The sequence below is a fragment of the Arachis duranensis genome, chromosome 6 (assembly GCF_000817695.3).
Source record: "Arachis duranensis cultivar V14167 chromosome 6, aradu.V14167.gnm2.J7QH, whole genome shotgun sequence".
NCBI lineage: Eukaryota > Viridiplantae > Streptophyta > Magnoliopsida > Fabales > Fabaceae > Arachis > Arachis duranensis.
In genome coordinates, this window is record NC_029777.3 from 7,905,226 (window position 1) to 7,914,882 (window position 9,657).

A 9,657-nucleotide genomic window follows, 5' to 3' on the forward strand; every position below is an offset into this window, starting at 1 on the left:
TTTATAAGTATTTTTTTTATATATTTTAGTACTTTTTTTAGTACTCTTAATAATCTTATTTTTATTATTATTTTAGGTTCTAATTTTTTAAAAGTTATATTTTTATTATGATTTATAATTAATTTTTTATTTAATTTTTCATTTCTAATAGAAATAATAATACATATTATAAAAAATTAAAATAGTAAATAGTGCACAAAAATTAGAATAATTGTTTTAATATTCTCATTTTTTATTTGGAAAAAACTATAAAATCACTAATAATAACTAACAACAACAAAAAAAGCGTAAGTTGAGTAAACGCAGAATATATAATTTTTTGCTTCTTATAGTGAACGAGCTTTTGGGATGCAGAATCACGTTAGCGTTTAGATAAGAAAAATTGCCAAACATCAGAGAACAATGTTCAAAGCATCGAAACGCAATTTTATCCTCTCCAACGTGTTTCACAAACACACCCTTAGTAACTTAACGGAAATCGTAGGAAAGTTGTATATAATTTACTTTAGGCATGATTAATTCTTTAAGAATTATTAACCTTTATCTTTGCTTGATCATATCTTAAGTATACCAATATTCATTTCTATACATAGTTTATGTACATATAATGTAGGATTAAAATATTTTGGGGTCATGATTTTTCAATGTAGACATGCTTAGTCATAGTAGAGTCTATACTAAAATTTAGGCCTAAACCTCCCTTATAGAGCGTTAACACATTCATCATGCAGAAACCGAAAGAATAAAATATATAACATAACATGGCATACCACATGTACAACTAATCGAAATTAGTTACAATTGTGGAATTAACTGACGTCATCGTTCATTGTTGTTAAAGTATAGAAACTTGATTTTCATGAATAACACGAAGAAGCTCATGCACGGACTATACTAATGTATCACGAAGCAAACTTTCAGGAACGCAAACAAACTTCTTAATACTACATGAAACACATTTCCATGCGCTCCCACACTAAAAATACCTTCCACGCAAATATGACACCATTACAGATTCAACATGTAACTTGCTTATGAAGAACCAAACCCCTAATATAAGAAATCACTAACCACTAGCCGTTGAAAATTTCTTGAAACCTTGAGAGTTGGATTACCAGTTCTGCATTCTCCTCCTCCAACCCACGAACACGCTCCCTCAAGCCAGCCACCGTCTCAACACTAGAAGATTCATGTGGATCTTACATGCGGACCATGACTCTATAGTTGTAATCATGTATCTTATACCCAGTTGCGCCTAACAGCCGTTCTAACATGAGGAATGCCACTTCTTGCGTGGCAGTTCTCTCATTTGCATATGCAGGACCATACACCACAAGGTCTAACCCTCTGCTATTTTCTGGGAGCACTACAGTATAGCGGAACATTAACCCCCCACCCTTGGAATCGGTGGTTGTGGGACATATATAGGACTCCCAATATGCAAAAGCGCGCAAATCCTTAGCAGCATCAACTCCATATGCTCCACGTGGATGAACATACTACCATTCGTCCCCATGTTGGATTGGCCACCTACATCCATAATAACGGAAATAAATGCCTACCAAATAGAAAACGCGGAAAGAAGAGGACTTAATCCATGAAAAGTTATGAATACCAAAACTGCCACATCGGTTGCCCACATCGTCGAACTTGTCAGTTGATGCAGTGGTAACCCGATGAGCAGACGGGGCAAATCCATGTCATACACAGTCCGTGTTTTTCCATGCGATGGCAGGTCCTCATGAAGCATGATTCCCCCCTCCCTTAGCCAAGACTGTGCCTCCTCTAACACCCGGAATTCCTTGTACTCATTGTTTCTAAAACCAACCACTTGTTGCTCACACTCCTTCCAAGTGGTGTATATCCCTGGGGATTTTCCCTTCCTGACGGCGTAGTAAGGATATCGTTCACTCTGCATCCCCTAACTACCACTTTAGTAAAACTTTACAACCTTTAGATAGTTGTGAGAAATTTGTGCAGTTATTATTACACAACGACCATCCTCGATATATAGTCAAACCCCCTCACGTGAACCCACTTTCCTCCCGTAGTCACGTTGTCTTTTACTCGTGTCGTCTTAACTACAAGTCTCCCTAAAAAATATTGCGTACATTTATTTATTTCTCTATCCAAAAAATCCCTAAACAAGTACTAATACCGACAAAATTCCTATAATCAAAACCCTAATTATTCCCTACCGTGCCAACGCATTTCCGTAATATATTAACTGGCACTGAATCGGATATACCAAAGATCACTTAAAATTATCTACGAAAAAAAAAAATAACTATGATAGAAAGGCCTCTAGTTTCTTTACTTACATTAAAAGTGATGTTCACAGAAACATATTCTTTAAGGAAAATTCTGTGATGCTGAAGATAGATTCCTCAACACATGCTGAAGCTTATGTGTCAAAAGATGAAGGAAAACGCGTGTCCCTCAAGAATGATGGCATGGCCTGAACCGTTGCATTTGGTGCTGGCAACTGCAGCACTGGGATGTTGCTTTTCAGAAGTTGTCGCAACTTGATAGATGTGTAGATAATCATTAAGAAAGGCTAATTAATTAAGTTTACAAAAGTAAATTTTTTTTTTACAAAAGTAAAATTTTTTTGAATGTAATATTTGGTTTTTGGTGGAGTTGTGTTATTGGTCCGCTGGGCCTTGGAAGTTGGATTTTTGGTGGGTTATGGGAAGTGATAAAAACGCCATGGATATAATCATGGGCTCCGCAAAATATATGGAGGTTACATTACCCTAATAAAACTAATGGGCCTTAGTAGGAAAAAACAATGGGATTGAAATTCTTATGTGAGTTGCAACCAAAAAAAAAAAAAGAAATTCTTATGTGAAATAATTAAGTTTCAAGTAATTTATTAATAATTATAAACACTAATTATGTGTATACTTAATTAATAATTTATGTTATTATTTTAAACGATGGACATGATTAAATAATTTAATTATCTATTGAAGATAGTGAATAATTGATTCATGTTTAACTTATTAATAATTATAACAATTAATTATTATAAATATGTATATCTTTATTTAATAAAAAATTTATATTAATGACGTATATTCATTATTTAAATAATAATTAATATACATAATTAATACTATATCAAAATTAAATATTTTTGTTAGTGTTAAGTTAAATTATAGTTAATAAAATTTATTTACGTAATAAAGTTAAGTTAAATATTTTTGTAAACGGATGACAGTTGAACTTTATCAGTAGAAACTGATGTAAGTAGAATCATCATGGTAATATGTTTTTCGCAAAAATGCTATTTGTGTAGCTACATTATCCTGATTACTAAGATCGAATTATTCTACCTTCGCATGCACTCAAATTACTTACTTTTCAAAAACTATAAATTAGTAAACCAACTAGAGATACGGTTGGAGTTTAGGGTTGATGAGAAAGGGTTTATGGTATAGAGTTGGACAAACATGGTTAAACTTTGACGGTGTACGATTTAGGAGTTATGATTTAGAGTTAGTAGGTTTTGTAAGTTACATTTTGGAATTTATAGTTTATGTTAAGGTTGCGAGAACCGGACCGATCAATAAATCGATGAAATTACTGGTTTAATGGTTTATTGGTTCGCCTGGAGTTTAACCGGAATTCAACCGGTTTAATTAAATATTAAATAAAATAATTAAAAAATCTTTATATAACTTTGAATATATAAATTCAATGATTTCTACCTTAATAAAATTCAAAATCTCACAATTTCACATCATAAATTATCCATAATTTAATATTAAAAGTTCACAAACAACTTCAATCATCAATGTTCATAACAAAAAAACAACCATAGGCCCAAGGCATGACCCAAATTGCTTTCATTTACACAACCACAGACGGTTTCTTCTTGCACATCACCTCAAGCAGATTTTCTAACATCCACTTGTAAGAACTGACACTCTCATCAAATAATAGACCAAACCCAAAGATCGTGGTTTCCTTGCGGTTGTTAGACCCTGGAAAAATCACAAAGAGGTTATGTCAAGAATCCGACGCTGATAATGGTTTGTGTTGGTGGAAATCGGCGGGACAGTGGTCGATTGTGAATGTGTGGTTGGTTGCACAGTGTTTAGAGTCTCTTGTAATATGAACTTACTGATAGACCGAATGTAGCTGATAAAAGGCTCTAGGGTTAGAAGAAAGTTAAGTAGCAGTCCGAAGTTAACAAAAGTTTTAACTTAGCAAATTACATCTCATCAACCCTACAATCTACCAAAGTTTCAACTTAGCAACTTCACAAAAAGAAAATCAAAACAAAAGATAAAAATTTGGAAATTAACCTACTAACAACAACAACATGACAGCTACCAAATCCAGAACTTCCCAAAAACAGTGGTACATCTTCCAGAACATACTAATGCCAGTGGAGTCATCTTGCAAGGGTATTAACTTCTCTGCAAGCATGCTATTTGTGCAGGTTAACTTTCGTAACTAGTAACATCCACTTACTTTAATTTCTCACACAATTAACTTACTAACTATCCAACTGCTAGCAATTATGAAGCCACCCGATCACATGGTAATACCACTTCATCATGCATGTCGAGTGCAGTAAAATTATAACTATAATAACATACTTCACAGCTAAACAACCACCTCAAACAGGAGAGACAATATCTTTGGTATACTTTATTTCATTGTATTCAAAATATCCAACCAACTACTGATTCAAAGACTTACTTGTTTTAATAGAACTCAAGACGTGGCAGACTTTGAATCAGAGCACTCTTCTAGTCTGGGTGTATTCTCTTCTGGCGGGCGTTGGGAAACTCAACTAGGCGACACAATACACCGGTTTCTCCGCTGGGTGTGGCTCTCGCTTAGGTCCCAGCGTTGGGAGGCGACAGAGAGGGTTGGCTTTAGGGCAACCAGGGAATGCGAAGTCGTTTAAAATACAGCCACCGGGCGTCACCGGACGAGACGTGCACGACGTAGAGCTCCGACAGAAGACGCGAACAAGATCGGCAATCGCACGACGGCTTCAACGCGGCTGAGGAGACAAGTACGTCGGAGCACGAGCTATAATTCAGAGTTGCGATCCTAAACGTTTTCGACACCTCAATCACCACCGAAGCTACATATGCAGAACGCCGGCGCACTATAACCTCCACGAGAGCTACGGCTAGGGTTTCAATTTTGTTATAAATTATTAAATGAAAAAGTCTAGGGGGCTAGCAATTTTATCAAATTCTGGCCAGCATGTAACCATCAAAGAAGACTGAGCCATTGGATGAAATTTCACATTAATCTCACACCATTAAAAATCTCATTAATGATTATTTGATGGTTATAAATCCCAAAAATTGCTGCCCTTAGCATTCCTCTTATTAAATTTCATTAGTTTCATACAGGACGGTTGGGGGCACTTCACAGGTGACGGAGAAGTGGGGAAAAACTGACGGGTTGGGCCATTTTCTTTTTTGTTCCTTTGGGTATAATATTTACCCAAGCCCATCACTTCTTCCATCTAACTGAGGCCTCATCATAAAAACACATAAAACCAATTCCGTTTTATAGGAGTTAATCTCCAATTAACTTCCATACTGTTATATATAATCTATTTAATTAGTCAACCTCGATTTCCGTATTATCACTGACTGTGGGATCTTCTGCTGCACCACATGCCTTCCACTTCAACACATGCAAAAAAAGTAATTCTTCTAACGGGACACGTGTTTCCACCATCTTCAGACATGCAACACCCACACCTGCTGAAGGATCTTTCTTTCAGCACACTAGCATCTCCCATTCTTTAATTACACTAGAAATTGTGTTTCCTCAAGTATATTCTTTATGGAAGTTACCAACTTGTGTAGAGCATATTTAATAATTCTTAACTTATTAATCGGACCAAAAGTAATTATTAATTTCATTGTGTAATTACAATTATTTTAAAAAGGATATTACATTCTTTTCGTTTTTTCAAAACAAATACATGAAAGCTACAACGCCATGACCTACAAAACCCCATTCAAAATTAAAGTTCTTTTACCGTTATTATTACTACCACGTGATATTACCTTAACATGAAGTGAGATTTTTTCAGCCAGATATAATATCACCTACTATCACCTACTATGTCTCTTTGTATAGTCGCATCAATCCTGCAAGGCTGATTTGATGTGTGACAGATTTTCATTGATATACTCTTGATCCCATTGGATAAATTATTTGCTCAATGAAACACATTCAAAAAATTGAAGTTAGTCACATAGTTTAGTTACGGTAACCAAACTAGGATTTGAAGCCTTTTTCGAAAATGTTGAGTATATATTTATTTCACCATAAACAATAATCGTAACTAAAATATCTTCGCAGCATAGTAAGAAATAACACACTTTCACAAACTAACAAACAAAGCAAACAGTTTATTCATTGTTGGTAATTTAAATTTAACACATACTAATTAAATCTTGATAATTACTATACGTATTTAAGTGAAAGTTCAATTTAAATGAAATATTGTTGATTACATGTTTTTTTCCTAAACTCGGCAAAAGGGACAGGTCTTGCAATGTCTCAGTAATAGTATAAAAAAAATGTAATTTATTTATATATATTTAATTTTTAAGTATTTTTTTATAGTGTTTTATTTTAGAATATTTAATAATTTTATGTTTATTATTATTTTAAGTCTTAACTATTAACTAGTTATATTATTATTATTATCTATAATTAATATTTTATTTAATTTATCATTTTTAATAATAACAACAACATATATTCTAAAAAATTAGAATAGCAACCACTGCACAAAAATTATAAAGATTTTTTGGTACTCCTTTCAGTATTTTTTATTTAAAGAAAGTTATGAAAAAACTAATAAATGACTAATAGAATAGTTAAACTTAAAAGTAGTGTAGAGATCTAATTAAGATAAAAAAAAATAAACAACGACCTAATTGAAAATTTGGAAATTCAGTAAAGACTAACAGAATAGTTAAACTTAAAAAACATATTTTAACAAAATCAAAATATGTAGAATTAATTTATCGAAATTATTAAATATCACTTAAATTATAATTTATTTATGGTCAATATTGGTAAATTATCCCCGCTATTCATTTTTTTTATTATTATTATTACTATTTTATTACTATTATTATTCAGTAAATAAAACAGAAGACAAAGATGTTAGTTCTTCGCAAGTGTGAGGAGTGTCGAAGTTACACCCACATCAAAGAAAGCAAGGAAGACTGAGAAGTTTATAAGATGAGAGACCTATTTACTTGACACCTTAAGGTTTTGAGTTGGATGTGGTGTCTTCTCATCTTATGTTCTCGCATTTGATTCCTCCCCGAATTTTCTCCGGTGATCAAGAGCTCTCCACAGTTGGCCCAAGAAAGTGGTATCAGAGCCGATGGTTTAATCGGTCTGGTTTAAAGAGTATTCAAGGTGAAGCACCGAAAGTCTTTCCGGCAAAGGTGGTCCGGACGGCGTGTCCCGCGGTGTTTTGCGGCGGTGTGATGGACGAATACTCATGGTGGTGGAAGAGCTAGAGAGGAGTTGATGTTTGATGTGGAGGCTCACACTTGAGGGGGATATTGTTAGTGTTGCAAGTGTGAGGAGTGTTGAAGTTAGCCCCACATCAAAGAAAGCAAGGAAGAGTGAGGAGTTTATAAGATGAGAGACACATTTACATGACACCTTAAGGTGTTGAGTTTGCTGTGGTGTCTTCTCATCTTATGTTATCGCACTTGATTCCTCCCTGAATTCTCCCCGGTGGTCGAGAGCCGTCGAGAGCTCTCCAAACATCATAAGTTTGGATCAGATAAGTTTCATCCTCCGTTATCCGTTCAACACGGCCTCAATTAAAATTCTAGAACTTGTCAAGGAAACTAATTTTACCCACATTTCATCTGCTTGGTCACGATATGTGAGTAGATCCAACCATCATTCGATAAAATAGAGTTTGCTGACTCTTTTTTGGATGCTTACATCCATGTAGTTGGAAACCAAGTCAGTGAACCCTCCTCGATGACCTATTTCATGGATGTGATACATTGTAAACGATTGCGACAAGAGACAATTGCACTGGAATATTAGACGAAAAGAATAAGTTGGAGTAAAAACAATCATTAAATATTACATTAAATTTATATTTTATATAATTATAATAAAATTCATAATTGATAATTAGTTAAATAATCTATTAAATATTGATTTTATATAACTTTGATAAAGATATTCTCTTAAATTAATATAACTATGCATTATTACTAAAATGTTAATTATAAGCTCATTGTAGTAAAGATATTTTTATAAAATAAATTTAAAAGAGAAGATAGTACATTCAACTTGACGAGAAAATAAATTCATAAAGAATTGACAATTCACTTCCATTAACTAGGGAGAAAACTCAGTTTCAATATATTAAAGTAGATTCTTTTCATACTTCTCACAAAATTATTTTCCAAATCATTCGCATAAATGCTCTTCACCAACATTTCAAAACAAATTTATAATTTATCACTTAATAATGAATCACCTAACTTCTTTATCTTTACTGCATAACATATTTCTTTAAAATATTCTCTTAATACTAATTATAAATTTCAAAATGTTCATAATTATATTACAAACACTTATTTTCTTTCAATTTTCTCTAACAGTAATAATTTAAAGTATAAATAATATTTATGCAAATGTTTCTATTTTTTTTTCCCGTCAAGGTATCTCATGCTAGTTCATTTTTTATGCCATTCCAAATTTTTTTTGACCTCATGTGACCATCATTCCTCAATCATTACAATTTACAACAAAAAAGTACTTCAACGTTAGCTACTTTAAATCGACACCAAAAGTCCTCTTTTTAAAAAACGATTTATAACATTTTTTTTGTATTTTGACTGTATTAAAGGAAAAAATCACATCCAAAAATTGTATTATTTAATGGTCCACGTCCACAATTATTTGCCCAAAAAGCCCAACCATGAATCCAGCTAATAATTAATATAATCATTCTTAATTATCACCTAAACACCAACTCTAATGTATCGAAACTAATTGCAAAAAAAAAAAAAACAGACCTTGTCTCCTGCAAGTACATACCCCAATGCAGATGTGGGTCCCTTTGCCCAACAGCTTCTGATGCCTAGTCTTATGTGCACGTTTTTCCGTTTGACCGGTGATATTCTATACATATAGAATATTCTCTCAATCTACACACTAGCAAAGTCCAATTTTTAATATTGAAGATCGAGTCCTTTAAGTTTCAAAATACACAAAATAATCCATAATATTTACTTTTTTGTTAGACAATATAGTCTCTTTTTAATTTGATTTTTTTAATCAAAATGACTATTAAAATTTTTAAATATTACTTTTAAATTTTTAGACACAATTTTGATACTTTACTCTTGAAATCAAATTGGAGAGTGGCTGAATCGTTTAATGAAAATAAATGTTGGAATCTGTTTTATCTATTTTAAAATTTAAGAGGCTAAAGTCTCTCATTTTAAAATGTCCAATGATTGATTTTGGTAATTATTTTATATTTTTGTTTATATAAAAAGATTTTTTTTCAAATTATTCATGTTAATTAAATTTAATTATTTTTATTTTTTAAAACCAAATTAATTTTATAAAAGAATTTTTTATTTATTTCTTATATGGGTTTAAAAT